Source organism: Folsomia candida, unplaced genomic scaffold (assembly GCF_002217175.1).
Source record: "Folsomia candida strain VU population unplaced genomic scaffold, ASM221717v1 Fcan01_Sc013, whole genome shotgun sequence".
Taxonomy (NCBI): Eukaryota; Metazoa; Arthropoda; class Collembola; order Entomobryomorpha; family Isotomidae; genus Folsomia; species Folsomia candida.
Window position 1 is genome coordinate 1,451,843 of NW_019091205.1, and position 7,981 is coordinate 1,459,823.

The window sequence follows — 7,981 nt, forward strand, 5'->3', positions numbered from 1 at the left end:
CAAATAATGAGAGATCCGCGATTGAAACTGTCCTATTTAGCAGATGAGATGGGTGTTTCAAAACCAGCAATTTGTTCCATGTTAACTGAAGACTTAGGTATGAAAATGGTTTCCGCCCGTTGGGTACCAAAATTGCTTTCAGCATCTCAAGAACAGGATCGAGTCGACTTTTGCAATGCCAATTTTAACCTATTAAATGAAGACTTGAACCTGCTCAATATTTTATTAGTTGCATATGGTACTTGGGTTTACTATTATGACCCGGTGACCAAATAATAATTCCCTCAATGGAAGCACGAGGGGTTGTCACCGCCCGTGAATTGAAAAGTGCAAAAATCTGACAAAAAAATGATGATGACCATTTTCAAGGATACCAAAGGTCCCCTCCTTATAAAATTTATTGCTGTAAATACTACAATAAATGGGGCCGTGTACGCAGGAACCCCGAAGGAGCTGCGTCCTCCGGTTGAAAAGAAACGTGGGGTCAAAATAAAGAGTTGGCCTTTTTTTAGACGACAACGCGCCACCTCATACCTGGCTTTTTGCGAGGGTTAGTGCAGACGAAAATCGCTTTACCTGCACAAACCACACCCCGTGCAGTCCGGACTTGACCCTTAGTGATTATTATTCGTTTCGAAACTTAAAGAAAAACATCAGGGGAAAACGGTTTTCGGATGATAATGAAATCAAGTCGTAAATTTTGGCATATTTTCGAGGTAAATTTTAATGAGTTATTGCTAGTGTTAATGTTAACCTACAGAACTGAAAAAAATCACAGCATTCTAAAAGTATTTGAAGTTTGTTATTTCATCAAAAGTTTGGTCAGAAACAGTGTGGAACATACATTTTGAAAATTAATAATAAAACACCCACGTATTTTCTCCACATGAAATGTCCCCCGAGATATTTAAATACAAACTTTAAATTCACGATGCTCAACTACATAATGAAAGTTACGCCACTTGACAAAATAAATTAATGTAAAGTGCTAATCTGCACGTAACGTAACGCGTAACTTTGCACGAACTTAATTTCGTTAAAGACCCGCTTAAGTATAATTTTCCGCTGGAAACTTTAGCTAAAGAAATTTGAAATTGTGCTAAAACCCGGAACCACAGTAACCAACATTTCCATGGGAAAGTAAACATGTTAACGACTCGGAAATAAATTTTGCAAATTTCCAAACATAACGTAGAGCAGGTGGCTTAAAATATATGTACAGCGTTTAGATTTAACTCCAATAATTTTAACCCAAATTTTAAACGGAAAAAGATTAATCGCTATCTGAGTTTTTTACAGGCAGATTTTTTTATATTATTTCCAGAATTATTTACGTCAGTACTATTTTATATTGCGTAAGTGTGTATGGATTACGAGAGAGAAAAGATGTCATCAACTTTTTGCATTGATGACACGAATATTTACATATTCGACAAACGCTGCTTAAATGTTCCCAAGAATTTTTGTACAGCAATTTTCCCCATCGAAATTTGATAAGAAATTAGCAAATGTTTTAAACTTTGCTGGTAACATTTGATAAAATTAGTGAGGAAATTTGATACACATAAAAATACGATAGAGGCATGAATAGGAAAATTTAGTGATAGCTAATTAATAACGTTATCAAGTATTGAAGAAATTTCACAGAAAATTTAGTTTGAAGCCAGGAAAACAATGTAGGACAATTTCTCATAATATTTCTAATTGAATGATGAACTTAAATATATATACTTATTTATGTAAATATGAACGAATTTAAGATAAATATTTCACTATTTAAATTTCTATGCAATAGATAAAAACTGACTCGAAATAGACTGGAAGGGGTTACTTTTTGATGCAGGAACTTTTCTTCTTGTGTCGGCGAGATGAAGAAGCGATTTCCGATGAAAAAGTCCGATTGTGCTCATGAATCGGTGTAAATGTAGGAAAATATTTGAATCCGCGTGATGTTGGAGATTTTTCCATGAATCGGGTCGTTTTAGAGATGAGAAAATCTAGAAAATCTGCAAAATAAATAATGAAAAATTGTTAATTTCAAATGTATTTATGTAAATACATAAACACATGGATAATTATGTATGATATGCATACATACTTCTTGTGTCATACTTACACTATGCAAATGTGTGATCCACTTACTGCTAAAGATAATTAACCTGGAGAATCTGGCGAGGAGAGCAAACCAAGACTCCGATCTAATAAGAAAAATATAATACAATATTTAGTACCAAATATATGTACTCATCTTTCAAATACACCTCGTGTTTAGCAGCACATGTAAAATCGACAAAAATTACGCCATACGAATACATGCACTATAAATAAAGTTGAAGAAACTTTACGCAAAAGGGTTTCACAAAAAAGAAGGTGTCACAAAATTTGGGTAAAATTTATCCAACGTTTTGTAAAGTTAGCCCAATTATTGTGTCAATTTTACCCTGTTTTTTTACCCAACCATGAATAAATTTTACATAACTTTACTTACAGAGTGTATGTATGACGACACTTCGTTAATTAAGAAATGGAAGATTATCTTCTTACCTTGGAGAAAGTCGATGTAAAAATTGGAACGCATATTCTCCATGACGTGAGTCTTGAGTGGAATGTCACCGAGAGTAATTAAGCAATTTAAAGGTGCAGCATTACCTGTAATTATTTAAAGTTTGGAAAATGTCTTAAACAGTTTGAAATATGTACATGTAAATTCTTCAGACTTAATTTGCACGTTGATTTTTTTTAATCAAATGGAAATGGTGAATTAAACTATACACAAATCCAAATTAAACGGATCACAGTTATCATAAACAAGGCCCCAAAAAATGGGAAATCTTAGTGAGTCAGCACAATCACAGTTAATAAATAAAATTAGATTGAATAATTTTTTCATCACCGCTCTCGGTATAATTTTTCCTGGAAGCATCCACTCTAATAAAGCGTTAGTGTTAAGTCGCTGACTGAGTCCCTGTGGCTCTCAATGCAAGTTGCCCCATAGAAGAGACAAAGAGGAAAGCTGAGCAACCACTGCATGCATGAATTTTCTGCATGAGTCTCACTTTGCCTGCACGTGACTTTCACGTACGTACACTTGCCATCAAACTCAAATTAAATGTTTTAATATATAAACACAGTGTGCAAGTATTACTTGCACACTCAATTTAAAATTGAGTGTGCTCACATCACTCATCAATAGTGGTTATCATGATAAGTGATCTTGATAAACACTATTAATTAATTATTTTAGTTTGAGACACTCCACCTGCAACGACTGGAATATCAATTCGAATGTATTTTTGACGCTAAATCCAACGGCGTTAATGGTTTTGACCTCCGAGGCCCGTGTGACCTTCCCGTGACCGTGGGGGGTAAATATGGCTTATTCGTGATGTCGCATATCAATTTGAATGTATTTTTGACGCTAAATCCAACGCCGTTAATGGTTTTGACCTCCGAGGCCCGCGTGACCTTCCCGTGACCGTGGGGGGTAAATATGGCTTATTCGTGATGTCGCATATCAATTTGAATGTATTTTTGACGCTGAATCCGAATCCGTCAATAGCTTGGCGTTAATTGTAGAAGTTAATGGGGTTTATGGAACTTAACGGGAGCGTGAAGCGTGGGAATTTAAATAGTTGTCTATGCAGTTACTCCCACGCGACGGGAATTTAAGTAATTAGCTATTCAACTACTCTCACAGGGGGAAATCAAATTGTACTGTGACCCGATTAATTAAAATGCAGCATGACTTGGGCAAACCCTCACTCTGATGTATGCATGTGGTATGACAAAGTCTCCAGTGGAAATTATTTAAAGTATAGTATGACGAATTTTTTGCTTTGGGCACACCCCCCACTGAAACCCTAGAACCCGGCCTTGGCCGGGCTATACGCTAGTTAATTAATCATTTAGAATAATTGCCCCCCCTCAAAGGGTCTGGAGATTTCATCTGAATAGGAATTAATAGGATATCTAAATTTATATATCGAAATTGTAGATTTTCAACTCTTTCTAAATTTAAAATTCGCAGTTCACAATTATATTTCATATCGATTAATTTATTCAACTTCTCGTTCAATAGTAAAAACGTCATCTTGTAATCTCAATTAATTTAATGAATGCAAGAGTTCATGCGTATGCAAAACTAAATTTACAGTGGACCCAGTAAAAATTATCCCGAGAGCGGTGATGCAAAAGTTATTCAATCTAATTTTATTTATTAACTGTGATTGTGCTGACTCACTAAGATTTCCCATTTTTGGGGGCCTTGTTTATTTAAAACTTGTAATTTGGTTGTCAAAGACATTATTTTTACTGCACAACCGCCGTTATTATCGGCACCTTGAATATTTTTATTAAATTTTTGATTTTCAAACTTGAATAACGCTGTTATTTCTCAACCGATTTAGGTCATTTTGGGCTTAAAATGTCCGGAATGACTTTGACTAAAATATTTTCAATAAGCGAGCATGCTGGGATACACCACTTATGAGTCATAAAAATAAATATGTTTTCAGAGGAAAATTTTTGCACATTTTGGCACATAACTTGGGTAAGAATCAAAAATTCGCCAAGTCGACTAGCACATCTTTTCTAAATTACCTGACAATGATCTGTGCAAAATTTCATCAAAATCGGTTGAGAAATGGCTGAGAAATCGACTTATGTCACTTTTTTTGGGTGGGGTAAATGCATACTTAGCAAATTTTTTTCGTTGTCAGGTATTTGCCTCACTAAGAATAAATGATTAAAAAAAGATGAAACGAGATTTTAAATTCGTTAGGCACAATTAAATAGTGTTTTAAAGAAGATACGATTTAAAATGGAGTTTTAATTACTCCAAAAGATCAAGGAATGTACTTACAATTTCCCAATATTGACTGAACAGCTCCAAATTCAATGTATTCTTGCTAGGAAATTATGCAGATTTACAAAAATTGGACACCTCTTAATTAAGTGACTTGTTCATAGAGAGGTTGACCTCGTACTGAGGAAGAAATCGGACAGTGGTTGCTTTTTACGGACAAAGCATTCCATTAAAATATGCACCCTTCGAGAAGGGTCTAGATTAGAAAGGGGACTAACTCAGGGATAAATTTAACTCAGGAATTATATAAGGGTTAAATACGAGGAAAAACGTTTAACCGTCACAGCTTAAAACTTGTGGATTGAGTGTACATATGCCATGCCGGCTTAAAATGCGCAAGACATACACATACAAGATTGGATGGCACCAGCATCGTGGTCTTCCTATATGTACGATCGATACACTGGACACCAAATTTATAAACATGTACATACCCATCAGAAATATATGATTTACGTATGTATCTCCGCTGTGTAGTACGTATGTTAAATATGTATGTATGTACATACGTACGATATGATACTTTTACATATGCACTTGTTCATACCAATCTATAAATATATGTACGCATTTAATGTCCTATACTTTACAGGGTCCGGAGATTCATACATGCATATGTGCATATACATACACGCTTGTTTTTTGTACATTTTGTCTGTTTTTCAGAAATATTTATTCCGTCTATTCACACAAAATGATCATAGATAAATATGCACAGTGTAAGTAATTGAGCAGAATGATTTTGAAACTAAAATATTTACTAATAAAAAAATCCTTTAATATTAAGAAACGCCTTTCATGCATGTTGCGATGTGCATACAGACAAATCAAAAGCATCTGTTGCTACATGTTTGCCAAGTAAATCTTCATTCTTGACTAATTTTCAGTTTAGCATTCGCACATTAAAAGAATATACATTTGTATCAACGTGATGTACTATTTGTCACTGTATATACGTATTTGCATATATTACATAAGCATGTACATATACGTATGCATGTATTTATGGTACATATGCACACTGCTAGAAATATGTATTTCTTTGTGCCTTTCTCTTCCATTTTCTAAGAAATCGGGGCATGAAAACCTACCATAATATGTAACTAAATAAGCCGATCCTAACGTACACATGCATATGCAAACCCAAGCCACCTGAGGGGCCATTCATTATGATACCCTTCTCATAATTTTGTACCCGTTCACATGCTTTAATACGTGTGTACGTATGGTATTTCTGTAAAATCAGGATAATAGGCTTCATCGTCTAAAATGGACATAATTCTATGCGCACTGTCCCTAATATATAAAAAGAAACTTTATGCAAGTAGAAGAAGGCCAAAAGCCTTCCAAGAAAAATCGGGAAAATAAACACCATGGAGTTAAATTTTTAACTGAAAACTGAATTTATGGAAGTTTTCGTGAAGAGGCAATAATGCAGACGAAAATATAGTCGAATATATTTAGAACCCTAATTTTTTATGTATTTATGTACATACATATTTAACAAATATTTTTTTCCAGATTTCTCAAGTCTGTATACATTATTATTTAGCACATTATTGCTTTATTTAATTATTCATGCGACAATTTATGAATCTACACAATAATTACGTCATGTCATATGTATGTACATATGATCTTTTTCACAGTAAATAGTTAACATATGTATAAGATTACCAAATTATAGACTAATATTATTCAATTATGTCACCCTTATCTGAAAATATAGATATACATACATAAATATTTAAAACTTTTGACTAAAAAATACTAATATAATTGCGTTACAAATGTTTAATTACCGAATCCCTCGCATTAGGAAAAGTCTTCAACAATCGGCCGTAAAGGCCATCCCGATCTAACTTCCGCTCAGTGGTGACGGAATATCCGAAAAAATTGATATCAACTTCTTTCACTGATTCCACAACCGGATATCCCGTATCATCTGGCATCGGAAGGAAGGTCGCCACACTCGAATAATCATAGGAATTGGTGGAAACGTGTAATATTTCCAAGACAGGAAAACACACGTGGTAATCAATCCGTCCACTCTCTGATTCGAAGCTGGTTTCAAATTCAAGTTTTTAGTCCGAGTTGGGCCTTACGGGACGGTCATATACATATGTATGTATGTATGTTCATCTTTCCGTTCAGATGGGGCCGAAACCGGACTCAAAATTTTCGCCATAAACATTAATATTAGCGCAGGTTCGGAAACGAGTCGATAATCTGTCGCGTGGTTGACCGCTGGGGGTCATATTACTGGTGGGAGGTAAACGTGAAAAATATTCGAAATAGTCATAAAAGGCCGAAATTCTGTGTGGGAGTTGCGCTAAACGAAAGAATATGAAGTGAAAATTAATCAATGTAAAAATTGTAATAAATGAATTGCAAAAGGTGAGAGATAATAAATATGTAAATTGGTTGTAATTTGCTTTCCCCACTTATTTTTTGCGAGTTTTTTTAACTAGCAAAAAATAATCGGGTAAGAATTTTACATCTGTAAAAAGAACAGGCCCAGAGTCGAGTTTGATAGCTGCGTCGCCTTCATCGTCAGTACATGACTTGGAATCTCCCCTCTGCAGAAATTAGAGATACTTAAATGTCAATAATGAAATTATTACAAAAATGTGATAAAAATCATCACATTTTTAATAACTTACTCCAGATTCCATGAATACACCGGTTATCAACCGAACTATGTAAATGTGCAGTTATCTATAACTTAGTAGTGAAATTTAATTATTTTGTATAAATTTGTGTTGGAAGCAAAGATCAACCAGAAGTAAAATAAAACAGATGACTGATATGCAGTTAAACGTCTAGAATCTGTGAGTCGAATCTTTAAAATAGATCCCCCTTTTTTGGATAATCACCACCACCACTTTGTCTCCTTTACATAAATAAATATTTCTAATGTATCATCCTGCTTCGTGTTTCATTTAAAGGTTTCCATGGATAGTTTATTATGTAACGATATGAAAATTTAATTGTTCCTATCGAAAACAAGTGTATTTATCCTTACAGGTGAAAACTTTGATCTGTTATTATCTAATAAAATTTATGATGACGATACACACCCATTTTGTTAAATTCTCAGAAACACGGTATGAACAG

The 7,981-nt window shown here is 34.3% G+C and overlaps 2 long non-coding RNA genes across 3 annotated transcripts; both read right to left on the reverse strand.

The window, feature by feature from the left end:
* Nucleotides 1-1,285: 1,285 nt before the first annotated feature.
* Nucleotides 1,286-5,185, reverse strand: LOC110855633. Its single transcript, XR_002548485.2, has 4 exons — nt 4,862-5,185; nt 2,545-2,649; nt 2,117-2,198; nt 1,286-2,006 (listed from the first exon to the last, which is right to left on the reverse strand). It is a non-coding gene; the product is annotated as an uncharacterized LOC110855633 (long non-coding RNA).
* Nucleotides 5,186-6,401: 1,216 nt separating this feature from the next.
* On the reverse strand, nt 6,402-7,981 carry LOC118437292. 2 transcript variants are annotated; one of them, XR_004836000.1, is made up of 4 exons: nt 7,528-7,963; nt 7,363-7,443; nt 6,667-7,196; nt 6,402-6,581 (listed from the first exon to the last, which is right to left on the reverse strand). It is a non-coding gene; the product is annotated as an uncharacterized LOC118437292 (long non-coding RNA). The 2 variants fall into 2 exon arrangements; XR_004835999.1 differs by having other exon boundaries at nt 6,667-7,443; nt 7,528-7,981.